Source organism: Carcharodon carcharias, chromosome 3, assembly GCF_017639515.1.
Source record: "Carcharodon carcharias isolate sCarCar2 chromosome 3, sCarCar2.pri, whole genome shotgun sequence".
In the NCBI taxonomy this organism is placed as follows: Eukaryota; Metazoa; Chordata; class Chondrichthyes; order Lamniformes; family Lamnidae; genus Carcharodon; species Carcharodon carcharias.
In genome coordinates this window covers 89844187-89862569 of record NC_054469.1, presented here as the reverse complement: position 1 = coordinate 89862569, position 18383 = coordinate 89844187, and the positions used below count along the sequence as shown (strand labels likewise).

The following is an 18383-nucleotide window of genomic DNA, read 5'->3' as shown; positions in this document are numbered from 1 at the left end:
CTGGGTACCCACATGGGCCCCAGTTATGCCTGTCTCTTTGTGGGGTATGTGGAATATTCCTTATTCCAGTCCTACACAGGCCCCCTCCCACAACTCTTTCTTCGGTACATCAATGACTGTTTTGGTGCTGCTTCATGCTCTCGCCTGGGCCTGGAAAAATTTATCAATTTTGCTTCCAATTTCCAACCCTCCATCACCTTCACATAGTTCATCTCCGACACTTCCCTTCCCTTCCTTGACCTCACTATCTCAATTTCTGGTGATAGACTGTCCACCAATATTCATTACGAGCCCATCGGCTCCCACAGCTATCTCGACTACAGCTCCTCATTTCCTGCTTCCTGTAAGCACTCCATCCCATTCTCTCAGTTCCTTCGTCTCTGTCACATCTGTTCTGATGATGCCACTTTCCAAAACGGCACTTCTGACATGTCTTCCTTCTTCCTTACCCGAGGTTTCCCATCCACTGTGCTAGACAGGGGCCTCAACCACGTCCAACCCATCCCCTGTGCCTCTGCTCTCACACCTTCCTCTCCCTCCCAGAACCATGATAGGGTTCCCCTTGTACTCACTTTTCACCCCACCACCCTCCACATTCAAAGGAACATCCTCCGCCATTTCTGCCAACTCCAGCAGGATGCCATCACCAAACATAGCTTCCCTTTAGCCCCCCCGTCAGCATTCCATAGGGACTGTTCTCCCTGGGAACACTGGTCCACTCCTCCATCACCCACAACACCTCAACCCCCTCTGCAATCGCAGAAGGTGCAACACCTGCCCTTTTACTTCCTCCCTCCTCACCGTCCAAGAGCCCAAACACTTCTTTCAAGTGAAACAGTGCCTCACTTGCACTTCCCTTAATTTGATCTACTGCATTTGCTGTTCCCAATGCAGTCTCCTCTACATTGGAGAGATCAAACACAGACTGGGTGACCGCTTTGTGGAACGCCTTCAGTCTGTCCACAAACATGACCCAGACCTTTCTGTTGCTTGCCATTTCAACACACCAACCTGCTCTCATACCCACATGTGCATCCTTGGCCTGCTGCAATGTTCCAGTGAAGCTCAACACAAACTGGAGGTACAGCACCTCATCTTCCGATTGGGCATTTTTCAGCATACCGGACTTAACATTCAGTTCAACAAATTCACACCATGAACTCTCTCCTCCATCCCCACCCCCTTCTTTATCCACTATTTTCAATATTAATTTTTATTTTTTAATTTTTATTTTTTTCCACTTATTTTTATTATTATTTTGTCTTTATTTAATTTCAATTTTATTCATTCTTTTATCCTCATCTTTTAGCCTATTTTCGATTTTTTTTCCCACCACCGTCCCCTCCCCCACCCCATTCCCACTCGGGCTATCTGTCACTTGTTCATGTTGTTCTTTCTAGAGTGAGTACCCTTGTCCTGCTATTATTACCACATTCTGATTTCTGACCTTAATGCTGCCATCAACACCTCCTTTAGCAATTGCCACCACCATTAATACCCCTTTGACCTTTTGTTTATGACATCTTTAGCAATCTCTCCTTTGCCTCCACCTATCACTGGCCTTCTATCCAGCTTCACCTGCTCCACCCCCTTAAACTGTATAAATTTCACCACATTTTTACTTCTCTTTAGCTCTGAAGAAGAGTCAAATGGACTCAAAATGTTAACTCTGTCTTCCTCTCCACAGATGCTGTCAGAACTGCTGAGCTTTTCCAGCATTTTTTGTTTTTGTTGGAAATATTGCATTTGGTTCCTCATCCAAGTCATTTATATATATCATGAATGGCTGGGGCCCAAGCACTGATCCCTGCAGTACACCGCTCGTCACTGCCTACCACCCAGAGCCATTTATTCCCACTCTCTGTTGCCGGTCTGTCAACCAATTCTCAATCCATGCCAGTATATCACTCCAATCCCAAGTGCCTTAATTTTGCCCACTAGCCTCTTACGTGGGACCTTATCAAAAGCCTTCTTGAAATCCAAATACATTATATCCGGTGGGTCTCCCTTATCTATTCTATTAGTTACATCCTCAAAAAAACTCCAGTAGATTAGTTAAGCATGTTTTCCCTTTCGTAAACCAATGCTAATCCTGTTAATGCTTTCCAAGTGTTCTGTTACCATGTCTTTTATAATAGACTCTAGCATTTTCCCCACTACTGATGTTAGGCTAACTGGTCTATAAGACTCTTTTTTTCTCTCTCTCCTTTTTTAAATAGTGGGGTTACATTTGTCACCCAACTAAAAGTAAGCATCTCTCTGGGGAAAATAAAAGCAAAATACTGTAGATGCTGGAAATCTGAAATAAAAACATAAAATGCTGGAAAAACTCAGCAGGTCTGGCAGCATCTGTGGAGAGAGAAACAGAGTTAACATTTCAAGTCCATATAATTCTTCTTCAGAGCTGAAGAGAGGTAGAAATGTGATGGCTTTTATAATGTTTAAGAGAGGGTGGAGCAGGTGAAGCAAGATAGAAGGTCAGGGATAAGTGGGAGCTCAAGAGAGATCTTTGTAAAGAGCGCTGACCCTTGTTGTGCTATTAATACATTCTGTTACCTTTATGTCACTATCAGCACCTTCTTTAGTCTTTAACACTACTATTAACACTTCCATTGTCTTGTGTCCATGATATCTTCCAGAAATCTCTCCTGAGCTCCCACCTATCTCTGATCTTCTATTTTGCTCCACCTGTTCCTCCCTCTTTTAAACAGTATAAAATCCAACATTTTTCTACCTTTCTTCAGCACTGAAGAAGAGTCATACAGACTTGAAACGTTAACTCTTGTTTCTTTCTCCACAGATGCTGCCAGACCTGTTGAGTTTTTCCTGCATTTTCTGTTTTCTTTCTGGGGAAGTTGGGATGTCTTAAGATTGTTTATTTAGTCTTAAAGTACGAATCAGCCATATGTCACTTCCGATCTCTCCAACAATGAAGTGAAAATACAGCTCTCACATACCACCATGGTTGATAAATGAAATATTCTTCACTTATGAAAAACCTATCCATTATCTTATTACTAATTTACAACACATTTTTAAGGATTATTGCGTTTGCCATTTTTTTTTTACTATTTAAGTCTGAGGAACGTAAAATTATGAAATTTCCCAGTGATACTACTCTTAATATCTCAGGATTACTCCTATATACAAGACATTGACAAATGAGAAAAAACATAATGCCTTAACTTCTCCCTAAATATCCAGCTGATAAGAAATTGCCCTCCTCCTTACAAGAAAATGTTGCAAATGTAAATGTATCAGTATTCAGACCAACGCTTAAAAAAAGTTCCTGGAGATGTCTTGAGATATGCTACTAGAAATATATGAAACAGAAACAAGGGTTTAAGAGGCAGATAATGGATTTCCTTGGTTTGATTAAGTCAGAAAACTTCTATCAGTAGTGATCCAGGATCAATTGGCAGAGAGGGGAGGCCCAGAATGATAAATTGATAAACAAGCTGGAGACATTGTGATGAAAATAAATTCCACAGAAAGGCAATGCTTTGGAATTCAGGGAGTGCAAGTTAAAAGTGGGGCCTTTCTCAAACAGATGCTTAAATAGAATATTCACTGAGAAAGTGTGGCACCGGAAATATGTGGCTGTCTGGAAGACTTCCTATGTAATGTTGATTGAAACTTGGCCAGGTTAGTTATAAATAAGGGGGATTCGGACCTTGCTTCCAAGTTTCATGGATAGAATTGCCAACCCTCCAGGATTGGGCTGGAGTCTCCAGGGATTGAAGGTCAATCTCCAGGACACTGCTGTGTGCAACCCTGGAGAAAGACCATCAGGATATTAAAAAAATTGCATTTTTGTCTTTTTTTTAATGTTTCTCTTTACTTTTTTTAAAACATTGAAAAAGTGAAATGAAATGCTGTTTAGCTGACAGGCAGGCAAGCATGGTCCAATTGGGTAATGAGCCTATTTGCTTTTCAATTGGCAGTTGGCAAGGCAGTGTGTCACAGATATGGATATGTTGGCTGACTAACGGCAAGAACATGAGGATAAGTCATGTGAAGAAACCTCCAGGAATACAACCCTATTCATAGATTCCCTGCTGGGATGCTTCCTCCACCTGCCCCTTAATGGCTGATGACATAAAGGGAGGGTGATGACTCTGTAAATTTGCGTCTTAATTTCCTGGGCTTTCTTTGGGGCTTATTGTGTGGTCGATGCAGGTAAATCAGATGTGTCTAGATGTGAATCCCACCTTCTGGTGTAGGCCAGGATCACGGCCTCAAAACCTATACGCCAGCCTGATTTTCTTCAGCCACATTTTCCTTCCTTTTTTTTATTCATTCATGGGATGTGGGCTTCGTTGGCTGGGCCAGCATTAATTGCCCGTCTCTAGTTGCCCTTGAGAAGGCAGTTATGAGCTGCCTTCTTGAACCACTGCAGTCCATGTGGCGTAGATACACCCACAGTGCTGTTAGGAAGGGAGTTCCAGGGTTTTGACCCAGCGACAGTGAAGGAACGGTGATATATTTCCAAGTCAGGATGGTGAGTGACTTGGAATGGAGCTTCCAGTTGCTAGCACTCCCATCTATCTGCTGCCCTTGTCCTTGGTAGTGGTCGTGGGCTTGGAAGGTGCTGTCTAAAGATCCTTGGTGAATTCCTACAGTGCATCTTGTAGATGGTACACACTGTTGCTACTGTGCATCGGTGATGGAGGGAGTGAATGTTCATGGATGTGGTGCCAATCAAGCGGACTGCTTTGTCCTGGACAGTGTCCAGCTTCTTGAGTGTTGTGGGAGCTGCACTCATTTAGGCAAGTGGGAACTATTCCATTACACTCTTGTCTTATGCCTTGTAGATGGTGGACAGGCATTGGGGAGTCAGAAGGTGAGTTAATCGTCACAAGATTCCTAGCCTCTGACCTGCTCTTGTAGCCACAGTATTTATATGGCTAGTCCAGTTCAGTTCCTGATCAAGTAACCCCCAGGATGTTGATAGTGGGGGATTCAGTGGTGGTAATGCCATTGAACATCAAGGAGCGATGGGTGGATTCTCTCTTGTTGGAGATGGTCATTGCCTGGCACTTGTGTGGTGCGAATGTTACTCGCCACTTGTCAGGCCAAGCCTGGATGTTTTCCAGGTCTTGCTGCATTTGGACATGGACTGCTTCATCTGAGGCATCGTGAATGGTACTGAACATTGTGCAATCATCAGCAAATATCCCCATATCTGACCTTATGATGGAAGAAAGGTCATTGATGAAGCAACTGAAGATGGTTGGGCTTAGGACACTACCTTGAGGAACTTCTGCAGTGATGTCCTGGAGCTGAGATGATTGACCGCCAACAACCACAACCATCTTCCTTTGTGCTAGGTATGACTCCAACCAGCGGAGAGCTTTCTCCCTGGTTCCCATTAACTCCAGTTTTGTTAGGACTCCTTGATTCCACACTCTGTTAAATGCTGCCTTGATGTCAAGGGCAGTCACTCTCACCTCACCTTGGGAGATCAGCTCTTTTGTCCATATATGAACCAAAGCTGTAATGAGGTCAGGAGCTGAGTGGCCCTGCCAGAACCCAAACTTGGAATCAGTGAGCAGGTTATTGCTAAGCAAGTGCCACTTGCTAGCACTGTTGACAACCCCTTCCATTACTTTACTATGATGGAGAGTAGACTGATGGAGCGGTAATTGGCCTGGTTGGATTTGTCCTGCTTTTTGTATACAGGGCATACCTGGGCAATTTTCCACATTGCCAGGCAGATGCCAGTGTTGCAGCTGTACTGGAATAGCTTGGCTAGGGGCGTGGCAAGTTCTGGAGCACAAGTCTTTAGTACTATTGCTAGAATATTGTCAGGGCCCATAGCCTTTTCAGTATCCAGTTTATTCAGATCATGTGGAGTGAATTGAATTGTGATGCTGGCGACCTTCGGAGGAGGCCGAGGTGGATCATCCACTCAGCACTTCTGGCTGAAGATTGTTCCGAATGCTTCAGTCTTATCTTTTGCACTGATGTGCTGGGCTCCTCCATCATTGAGGATGTGGATATTTATGGAAACTCCTCCTCCAGTGAGTTGTTTAATTGCCCATCACCATTCAGCAGGACTGCAGAACTTAGATCTGATCCATTGGGTGTGTGATCGTTTAGCTCTGTCTATTAGTTGCTGCTTATGCTGTTTGGCACGCAAGCAGTCCTGTGTTATAGTTTCACCAGGTTGATGTACTCATTTTTAGGTATGCCTGCTGCTGCTCCTGGCATGCCCTCCTGCACTCTTCATTGAACCAGGGTTGATCCCCTGGTTTGTTGGTGATGGTAGGGTGGGGAACATGCCGGTCCATGAGGTTACAGGTTGTGTTCGAGCACAATTCTGCTGCTGCTGATGGCCCACAGTGCCTCATGCATGCCCAGTCTTGAGTTGCTAGATCTATTCAAAATATATCCCATTTAGCACAGTGTTAGTGCCACACAACACTTTGGAGGATATCCTCAATGTGAAGGCGGGACTACATTTCCACAATGACTGTGCAGTATTCACTTCTACCAATACTGTCATGGGCAGATGCATCTGTGGCAGGCAGGTTGGTGAGGATGATGTTAAGTATGGGTGTCAGGAAAATCTGACATCACCGCACGTGACGCCGATCTTCAGTTTGGCAGGCGCGCACTAGCCAAACTGTCAAAGGCCTGTTAAGGCCATTAATTAACTAATGAAACTGGTTGTCAGGGCTGCCCATCCAACATTAATGTTGGTGGGCAGGCGAAGAGTCCAGGCAGCCTTCACATTTTTCATGAAATCTCATCCACAGGCCCTGACTTTCCCTCCGCCCACACAGTTAACTTCCGGGTGTCATTGGATGGGCCTTAATTGGTCGGCTTCATGCCTGTCCACGCCCAAACGACAGGAAGAAAATTTTCCCCAGATTTTTATTGAATTCAAATTCCACCATCTGCCATGGTGGGATTCAAACCCAGGTCTCCAGAGTATTAACCTGGGTCTCTGGATTACTAGTCTAGATAATACGACTATGCCATCACCTCCTTTTTGGTTAAATGGTAGGAGGGAAGGCAGGTGGGGATGCTGCAAATGCACCCCTAACCCATATAAATACTTAAATCTCAGGCCATCTCCCAACTCAGTAAATATTTCTGGGATAAGTGGTGGAGTTCTATGATGGGTACATCTCAGCACTTACTTCAAGATGCAACATCCTGTATGGTTAACCTTATATAAGTATTCTTCGAAGCTATAATCTAACCATTTTTTTTCTCTTGTACCAGCCCTGATATAGCATGGTCAAATATTGTTGAATATTATTGAAGGTTAGTTGATTCATACATGCAAACCTAGTCAACTAGGAAAACCTGACCACAGCTCCAATAAAAAACAGAACAGCTTACAAATGTGACACCTCAAAGACGGTTGTGATTACAAACCTGTGAGATGTGAAAACAGTAGTTACCTTACTTGTAACTTAAGCTCCAGCCATTCAACAATGGGTATATTTATATAGCACCTTTAGCATAGAAAATGATCCGAAGCCAAGAATTTCTTCACTTGTATTTGAGAAAAAAAAGCATAAATGCCTGAAAACTGAAGTGGTTTCAGGGGAGGGGAGGGAGGCGCAGCAGTGGGGGGAGCATTGGATGTCAGTGAAATCCACATTATTGAAGGTCTAAAACTGATAGTGCATTTCTAGGGATGTTGGGTGCATGCTGCATAGAAAATGAACAATAGTTGCTGAGATGAGGTATTAAAAGGCTCAAGCACCCATGGATCAACACCCAGAAGAAGTCAAAGGAGGACTGCTGTAAATGTCCAGGTGTGTTCAGTGTGTTTTTCCCATTGCTTCTTCTTCTGAGAATGTATATTTAGTAAGAGTGAAATTCATCTCAGCAGTAGTACAAACAGACTACAGCAAGTCTAATGGAAAAGACATTCAGGCAGTGTGTAATACGGGCTTTCAACTGACTGGCATTGCCACCCAAGCCAAATATCTCGCCCAATGTTTTCTATATCCTAAAAATGTGTTCTAAGTGAGATAGAAAATGAGCTATTGGTTGTGAGTGCCTGCTTCTAGAGATATAGGTAGCCTAGTATCTCCTTATGCTGGGTCAGTCAGTGGCCCTGCAACAGCAGGAAACAAAAGTATTTTGTTAACTGCTTGGCCTGCAGGAATTTGGCACACATCTGGAATTTTGAGTGGATGCTGTGTCACTCTGAGAGACAGCATCATCTCCTGTGCAGTTCCCGCTACTCCCCTATGGAATCACAGAATTATAATATTATAATGCAGAAGGAGGCCATTTGGCACATCGTTTCTGCACCGACCCTCCAAATGAGCAACTCACCTAGTACCTTTCCCCCACCTCATCTCCGTAACCCTGCACATTCTTCCATTTCAGATAATAGTCTAATTCCCTTTTAACTGCCTTGACTGAACCTGCCTCAGGCAGTATATTCCAGATCCTAACCACTTGCTGTGTGAAAAGCTTTTCCTCATGCTGCTTTTGCTTCTTTTACCAATTACTTTAAATCTGTGCCCTCTCATTATCGATCCTTTCACAAGTGAGGACAGCTTCTCCCGATCTACTCTGTCCGGACCCCTCATGATTTTGAATACCTTTATCAAATCTCCTCTCAGCCTTCTCTTTTCTAAGGAGAACTGTCCTGACTTCTCCAAACTAAATTTCAGAACTGAAGTTCCTCATCCTTTGCACTATTCTCGTGAACCTTCTCTGCACTCTCTCCAAAACCTTCACAGCCTTTCTAAAGTGTGACACCCAGAAATGAACACAAAACTCCAGTTGAGACTGAAATAGTATCTTATACAAGCTTTTTTTATTGTTTCTTTCATGGGGTGTGGATATGGCTTGCTGGGCCAGCATTTATTGCCCATCCCTAATTTCCCTTAATTGCCCTTTAGCAGGTGGTGGTGAGCTGCCTTCTTGAGCTTCTACAGGCCGTGTGATCTATTTACACCCACCGTGCTGTTAGAATGTGTGTTCCAGGGTTTCTACCCAGCAACAAATTCAACATAGCCTCCTTGCTCTTGTACTCTATGCCCTTATTAATAAAACCTTGAATACTGTATGATTTCTTAATCATGCTGTCAACCTATCCTGCCACCTTATGTACATATACACCCAAGTTCCTCTGCTCCTGCACCCTCTTTAGAACTGTACCCTTTATTTTGTGTCTCCATGTTCTTCCTACCAAAATGAAGTACTTCACATTTCTCCACATTGAATTTCATCTGCCATTTGCCAGCCCGTTGAACCAACTTGACCATGTCCTTTGGAATCTCTACACCATCCTCCTCACACTTCATAATGCTTCCAAGTTTTGTAATCTCTGCAAATTTTGAAATTGTGTCCTGTACACCAATATCTAGATCGTTAATATATATTAGAAGACCAAGGATTCCAACATTGACTTCTGGGGAACTCTAATACAAAACTTCCTCCAGCCTGAAAAACATCTATTAACCGTTACTCTGTTTCCTGTTACTCAGCAAATGTTGTATCCATGTGCTGTTGTCACTTTTATTCCATGAGCTATAACCTTGTTCACAAATCTGTTGTGTGGCACTGAATCAAATGCCTTTTGGAAGTCCATGTAGACCTTATAAACAGCATTGTTCTTATCAACTGTCTGCGTTACCTGTTCAAAAAAACTCTAGCAGATTAGTTAAACATGATTTTCCCTTAACAAATCCATCTTAGCTTTCCTTAATTAACCTGCATTTTTCCATGTGATTATTAACTTTCCCCTGAATTACCTACTGCTAGCCATTCCCTTACCTTCAAAACAATAGTGATTACACTTCAAAAGTAATTTGTTGGCTTTGGGACATCACAAGGATGGGAAGGGTATAAGTTTTTTCTTTATTTCTTTATTTCTTGGGCAGAATGAATCAAACTTGATAATGGATCATTTTAAATTCAGGTTTCTATCTTAGTGGGGGCCAAGGCGCCAATTTGTGCTAATTGCTTTTCCTGACATTCTGCAGGCCCTTGGCAGTATAAAGCACTTCCATTGACTGACACTTGCCTGAAACATTGCTTATTGCTTTTTCTGACATTTTCCAGGCCTTGGATGATTTGGCCAACTTTGCCTGACTGACACTCGAGGCCTGAACCAATGTTGATGGCTTCCTCTGGTGACAGATGTTCCAGCTCTGGTCAGTGCTGACTGCTTCCTTTGACAAATGCTGCAGATTCCAACTAATATTCAGCATTTCCCTAATGGGTGCTCCAGGCCCCAGTTAGTGCTGACTGTTTCCCCTGACATGTTCCAGGTGCTGTTGATGCAAATTCTCTAGGCTGTAATCAATGTTGATTGTTTTCTGTACTGATTTATGCTCAAGCCTTAAATTGATGCTGATTTGTTCCCCTGATGCATGTTCCAACTCTCAGCTCTGCCTGCTTCCTCTAATGCTTTAAGCTCCAGCTGCTCGAGGCTTTGCAGTCTTAACTAATTTTCCTGTTCCAGGTCAAGGTTACCACTGAACACATTTTTTGATTGGCAGCCCAAGTTCTGGCTAATGCCAATGACTTCATCTCACTAACAGTGTAGATTTCATTAGATAGTAACTAGCTGATCTAAGTAGCTAGGTAAAATCGAATCTGACTCAAAAGCCCCATGGCTCTGCACTAGAAACGGAAGAGTTCCATGACTAGCCTTTTTATTTCAACCTTATTGTGGTTTAAGCTTGTACTACATGGTTAAAAATGTCCACAAAGAGCATTCATTAAAAAAAAAACCTTAAAACTGGGTATGGTAGTGCAGTCGCTATGCAACTAAACTAATAATCCAAAGATTGTGAGATCAAATCCCACTTTGACAATTTGAGAATTTGAACTGTTTAAAATCTCTGGTAAAGAGTTGTTATCAACAAGTCACAGGCTGGGAATTCTGAGGTGATTAACTCCCCTTTTGACTCCCCAAAGCCTGTCCACCATCAACAAGGCAGAAGTCAGGAGTGTGATGGAATACTCCCCACTTGCCTGGATGAGTGCAACTCCCACAACACTCAAAAAGCTCGACACCATCTGGGACAAAGCAGCCCGCTTGATTGGCACCACATCCACAAACATTCACTCCCTCCACCACCTGATGCACAGTGGCAGCAGTGTATATCATCTACAAGATGCACTGCAGCAACTCACCAACGGTCCTTCAAGGGCACCTTCCAAACCCATGGCCATTTCTACACAGAAGGAAAAGGGCAGCAGGTACAAGGGAATGCCACCATTTGCAAGTTCTCGTCCAAACCGCTCACCATCCTGACTTGGAACTAGATCACCGTTCCTTTACTGCCACTGGCTCAAAATCCTGAACTCCCTCCCTAGCAGCTCTGTGGGAGTACCTACACCACATTGGACTTCAGGGGAAAAATTTCCCCCCCCCATTGGGGGGGAAGTGCAGGAGCGGGCGTGAGCAGGCGCGCCTCTGATCAGGGGCACGCCGCCATTTTACATGGGCGGGCCAATTAAGGCCCACTCAGCATGACATCTGCCAGGAAGCGCTATGCTGTGCGGGTGGGGAGGGGGGATTCCCTCAGCCGGGAGTGCGCTATTTTGTACATGTGCAAGAAAGAACACATTCATCTCCCTGAGCTAAGTGCTGCCTCAGAGAGAAGGCCTCAATATCAAAACTTTTAAGACGAATGTGTAAAAAATTTCCCTGACATGTCCCCTCGTGTGACACAGTCACATGAGTTGGGACATGTCCATCACTTTAACTCAAACCTTTATTAAATTTTTAAAAGCCCTCATGAAACCTCATCCCACCTGTGGATGAGGTTTCATGCTTTTTCTTAAGCCCGCCAGGACTCCCGGCCTGCCTGCCAACCTTAAGGTTGGACGGACAGGTCCCTTAATTATGTTAATGACTTTTTAAATGGCCTCAATTGGCCGTTGACAGGTCAGCAGGCACACAGCTGATTCGGCTGCACCCCCGCCAACCTGAAAATTGAAATGATGCGGGGTGACGTTGAGAGTTCACCCAACATCATCACGCATCATTTTACGCGTCAGCGAGCGGGTCCCGCCCCCACTCACCGACCTAAAGATCCTGCCCCAGTAGTTCAAGAAGGCAGCTCACCATCATCTTCTCAAGGGCAATTAGGGATGGGCAATAAATGTTGACCCAATGCCCACATCCTCTGAAACAATTTAAAAAGAATGGGGAGGTTACTGGTATCACTCATTACTTTTTTGATCACATAGATCCCGAACAGAAAAAAAGCTGTCCATGCTGCAGTTTCCCTTCTTTCTCCTGTTCCTCCACTTCCTCCACCTCTTCCTGTTCCTCCATCACTCCCTCCTACATCCACTCCCCCACTACCCTCTCCTCCACAACTCCCTTATCCTCTGCTCGATCCTCCATTCCCTCCCTCCACTCTTTCCACTTCTACTCCCTCCTCCTCTCCCTCCTCCTCCATTCACTCCTCCACCACTACCTCCTCCTCCACTCCCTCCTCTGGCACTCTCCTCTTCTACTGCCTCCTCTGCTCACTCCTCCTCCACTCTCTCCTCCACTCCCTGCTCTTCCACTACCTCCTCCACTCACGCCTCCACCACTCCCTCCTCCTCCACTCTCTCCTCTTCTACTCCCTCCTACACTCCTTCACTCCCTCCTTCTCCACTCTCTTCCCCCTCCCTCCTCCTGCACTATCTGCTTCACTACTCTTCACTTCACTCCCTCCTTTTCTACTCACTCCTCAACTCCTTCCTCCACTCTCTCTTTCATTCATTCCTCCTCCATTCTCTCCTCTTCTACTCCCTTCTCCACTCACTCTTCTACTCCCTCCTCCGCCATTCCCTCCTCCATCAATCCCTCCACCTCTACTCCCTCCTACTCCACTCCCTCCTTTTCAAATTCCTCCTTCTCCTTTTCATGTCCCTGCTTCTCAGCTTCTCACCTGATAGGTGGTGGTAAGGGTCAGTCACTGAACGAGCCCCTCCACATATCCTCCTGACTTGGAAAATATTGCCATTCCTTTCACTGTTGCTGGGCCAAAATCCTGGAAATCTCTCTCTAACAGCACTGTGGGTGTAGCTACACCACATGGACTACAGAAGTTCAAAAGATGCCTCACAACATCTTCTCAAAGGCAACACGTCGTTTGTTCTGCCATTTAATAAGATCATGACTTATATGCATCCTAACTCCACATACCCTCCGATGCCCATAATCCTTAATACACTTGGTTAACAAAAATCTGTCAATCTCAGTTTTAGATTGAACAATAGATCTAACATCAATTGTCTTTCTGGAAGAGAGTTCCAAACTTCTACCAGCTGAAATAGTTTCTCTCAATCTACCCTATTTGTTCCTCTTAATATCTTCAAAACTTTGATCAAATCACTTCTTAACCTTCTAAATTCCAGTGAACACAACTCTAGTTTGTTCTCTTTGTAATTTAACACTTAAGAGTTTAGGTATCATTCTGGTAAATCTACATTGAACTCCCTTCAAGGCCAATATATCTTACCTAAGGTGTGGTGCCCAGAACTGCTCACAGTGCTCCAGTTGTGGTCTAACCAGGGCTTTGTATAGTTGAAATAAGACTTGTTCCTCCTTGTACTGTAGTCATCTATGAAAAAAGGCTAGGGTTCTGTTAGCCATTTTTGTTTATTTTTTGCACCAGTTCATGAAATTTTAACAATCCAAATACCTGCATCGAATTTTCGTTGGGCCGCCAAGTTTCTAGCTATTCGCCATTTAGAAAGTTACCTGTTCGATCCTTTTCAGTTCCAAAGTAGATGATCTCATATTTGCCTGCATTAAAATCCATTTACCACAGTTCTTTCCACCTCTTTGTAATTTCATGCTTCCATCTGCACTGCTTACAATGCTACCTATCCTGTAATGGCAGCAAATTTGGATATGTGGTTTTCTATCCCATTATCATATAAGTCATTAATAGATTTGTTGAATAGTTGACACCCAACTCAAATCCTTGCATGACACTACACATCATACTCTGCCAATTAGAGTACTTCAATTAGGGATGGGCAGTACGTGCTGGCCTTGCCAACCATGCTATTATGACGAAATCTGTGGCTGAAAAGCTGTTGTCTGCACTGACTGCACTTTCCAAGCCCATGTTTCTTTGAAACAGTCCCTAACTGAAACAGAAACCGGGGCTGGAGTTTATGGGATATTGTGTTTCACATAGTAGAAAGGCTACCTGTGGATATTACATGCTCCCACCCCACCTTTAAATCCGTCTAGTGGGGAAGGGTAAACTCCAGCCCTAGGTCCAGGTTTCTGAGAAGGGGTGGTTAATTGTAATTCCTGGCTGTGACATCAGACTTCTGAGAAATAAGCATGTGGTAGGGCACTAGGGAAATGAAAGCCGAGTGGGAAAAACAAACACCAGGCTGAGAGGTCAAATTTCAGGTAGTGGCCAGAACAGACACGGGGCTTTTGGAGTTTCAGTTTTCAGTGGAAGGAGAACAGTTCAGTGGCTGTGAAGCTGAGGATAAGAAGACAGTTAAGGTGGAAAGTCATGGCACAGCTGGAGAAGGAGATGAAAATAGCTGATTCTGGCAGCATCACTGTGAAGGATCTGGGAAGTTGTGCCTTTTGGTGGACATTGTACCTGTGGAAGCTGTCGATGATAAAGTGGCTGTCAGGGGCGACTTCAGGCCTTATTCCTGCACGAAAGAAGGAACTGAAACTTTGCCTTAGAAGAACAGAGTTTATTGTGGCTGAGAGTAATGCCATATGTATATTGAAGGGATGACCTGGAAACTCTGTGAGACCAATTATTTTGCATTGGCTAATTAAAGGGTGTTTTATAATTCCTACGGCATACAATTTACTTGTTAATTCATGTTTAATTTATGTTTATCTTAATTTGACTTTTTCAATACAAGTTTTTAAGAAGTGAAATCTTTTGTGAAATTATAGGGCTGTTTCAGATTGCACCAGCTTGGCATGGGTGACAGCCGTCTGCACTGGCTGGCTGACAGCTAACAGTAGAGGCACTGGCAGAGTGGCAGGGGTTAGTGCATGAATGCTGTCATCCTGAGAGAGGACAGCAGTTTTGTGCTCCATGGAGCTACTACTACTGCCCGAGTCTGTGTCTCAGCAATCTTAGTAACCTGTTGGAGGACTGATTGCTGGTTTGTTATCATGCTTTGGAAGCCCCTTTGAACCCTGGTATCTAGAGCCATAATGGCAGTGGTCTGTGTTTGTGTGGCAAAAAGCTGAGGTTGTGCGACAGCAGTCAGTGATTGCTTGACGCAGTCTGAGCTTCCAGTGGAGCAATCAGATATTTGGTTCAAACTGCTTGTGTTACAATGGGACCTGTGACATTGGACATCAAGTTCTGCATCATGGTGCATTCCAGGTGTGCTGATGGAGATGATCATCTGTTCCAAGGCCGAAAGGATAATCTCCAAGTCATGCATAAAGGCCTGTGCCAAGTTGGTGCTGGACTCGACCTGGACTTTCTGGGATGGTCACGTGATTTGGGTGTTCATCTCGTTTCCCAGGCCAGACCATCCCAGTTCACATTCTGCCCTGGATTTTTGAAATCTCTGCAGACTTAGTTTCTGTGCATGTGTCGGCCATTATATGTTGTAGGTCTGAGCTTGGAGATGCCTAGCATGGTGTCCCTCACGCCCCCACCCTGCTCCCAATGTCTTGACACCTCCAACCCTGCCCCCAGGGTCTTTCCAGCGTCCAACCCTCTGCTCTCATGGCCCTTCCCCTGCTCTCATGCATGTGTGAAGGAGCACACTTCTGCATTTGCCACTCCGCACCCCCCCCCCTACCCGCCCGCACAGGGAGCGTACAGCACTTCTGTGCGGACATCATGAAAAATGGCAGTGCGCCCCCGAGCCAATCAGAGGGCCACCCGCCCACACCACTCCCACACGGGGGGGGGGAAATGTTGCCCCAGTTCTTTCTTGCTGCCTCCACCTTCTCCTGCAAGAACAAGGAAGATGTATCAGTGAGTGTCAAGCAATATGTTTTGTCAATTTAGCTGTCATGGTTGAAAAGCTGCCATTGTATGCAAGTTGTGAAATGTGGATGTGAGGCTTACAGCAATGCTCAGTGTTTGAGGCTGAGATAAAACTATGAATAGTTGGCTTCAGTCCTGCTTGATAGATTTTTTTTTAAATGAGTGATGGGGGTGTGGTGAATTGTGCAGTAGATGAGCCTAGTGCAATTGGTAAATTTTGGAATTTGAAGATAAACATACTGACCTTGACAAATCATGTGAGATCATTCAACCTTTTCCAGTACCGCATCTAGGTTCTTGCAGGTTAACTCCTGCCATTGTCCTCTCCAGTGGGAAGAGTCCCACTGCCATCTGAGCATATATCTGGAGAGCCTCCTGCCCCCTGAGGATACAGGATATTTCTTTGCTGTTCTTCCTCTCTCACCAAGACTTTCAGTGCAGTTTTCGAAAACCTTGGCCAACACATTTCTGAAAATACTGTCAGCATCCCCAGCAGACACAATATTCCTCCCCTTTAAGAGTTGTAAACTGCCTTTAAGTAGCACTGTTAATTGGCTTGTGAATGCACAATGCAGCAGTTCTGGCTGCATGCAACAATCATGGACATGAGCAGACATCCAGCCTGCTGTGCAGTCAATGGGCATGGGTTAACTATGCATCACAAGCCCTGCGCCTGTTTTTGGGGGGTCATCCAATTTAACCCCAATGATCACCCATCGGTCAGCCAATTGTTTGTTTGTTAAAGAAAATAATCAAAATCAACTTAACTACATTAAATTCCACATATCTCTTTTCTCGTATTGCTGGACAATATTCGTTTCTGATGTTCATGTCTTCTAGCAACCATAGCACAAATTTAATAATCTTCTTATATTCTCATCATCTGGAGCTTGCCCCTGTCATGTTTTGTGCTTATCATTGCATATTTATTTATGTTCATTTTCCACCACCTGCTAAATCCTGCTGGTACAACACAGAACAGTTACATTTTCAAATAATAAGTTCATCCTTCTCCAAAAGCTTTGTGTGAAGGCCACAAGGAACAGTAATTTGGAGGGCAGGTTTTGAGCCAGGGTGATGACTAATTGGCTGCCAAGGACTGATGTCTGTGTGAATGAGATGCCCAAACAGAGCTCACGTGGCCAATGAATGCAGCACAGGCAGGCAGGGGTAGTCAACAATATTTTTGTTTTTGTTTTGGATTTCCAGCATCCGCAGTTTTTTGCTTTTATCTTAGTTAACAATAAGACTGCATCCCTGATTTCTTGGAGCTCGTTTTCCAGTCAATTCCTCACACCAGTCATTCTCTGATGAAGTTGTCAGCCTATGACACAATTTGTAACTTTTATTCATGTTTACATCTTAAGAGGCTGCAGCTGAAGTTCAGAGGGATATGCCCACTTAAAGGTAAATAACTGTATTACGTTGATGAATATTTTTGCAACTTCTACAAAGGCTATAGATAAATAATTTAAAAGTACATTTCAGCAACAACATACTTGTATAACGCTGTTAACATAATAAAACATCCCAAAGCACTTCACAGGAGCATTATAAAACAAAGTATGACTTTGAGCCACATAAGGAGATAGTAAGTCAGATAACCAAAATCTTGGTCAGAAATTGCTTTTAAGCAGTGCCTGCAGCAGAGTGGTGCAGCAAAAGAGCACTGGGCCTGTAACCTGGTGGTCAATGGATCGAAGCCATTATCTGCTATTGAGGAGTAATACCACTGAACTAGTAATCCAGAGACCTCGGCTAATACTCTGGGGATATGGGCAGTTGGTGAAATTTAAGTATACTCTGGTTTCTCTTCGGATTGTATGAATCTTTTGCCTTTGACTAAAGATGTCAGTGGAGAGGGACACTCAGATTTTAAAAAGGAAGAAAGCAAGGTAGAGAGGCAGGGAGGTGGAGGGAGGGGTATTCCAGAGGCAGACCTTCAGCAGGCTTCTTGGTTCCAGTCCAATTCCAGGCAATCACTTAAGTTCTGTCGAAGGGTCATGAGGACTCGAAACGTCAACTCTTTTCTTCTCCGCCGATGCTGCCAGACTTGCTGAGTTTTTCCAGGTAATTCTGTTCTTGTTTTGGATTTCCAGCATCCGCAGTTTTTTTGTTTTTAACCTCTTCCTGAGTCATGGCTGAGTGGGATGACACCACGGCAGTGTATACGCAGCAGCACACTGCGCATATGCAAACACCAAAGATGGGCAAGGGAAGCAACAAGAGGAGACTCCCCAGCAATTTCCCAGTCGCCGCATCAGAAATCCGGGACAAAAAGCGCCCTGAGAGGAAACCGGGCAATCAGCTGAACTATGGGACAATCCCATAAAATACTGGATGGTTGGTCATCCTGTACGAAATACTGATCCACCTGGCGATCCTTGACCTGGAAGCAGTGCCAACAGGAAGAAAGTTAAGAAAGAAACCAAGGGGAGAATTTTC

At 44.3% G+C, this 18383-nt stretch overlaps 1 pseudogene; it reads left to right on the top strand.

The window, feature by feature from the left end:
* Positions 1–17736: 17736 nt before the first annotated feature.
* Positions 17737–17824, top strand: LOC121276663 (annotated as a pseudogene).
* Positions 17825–18383: the final 559 nt, after the last annotated feature.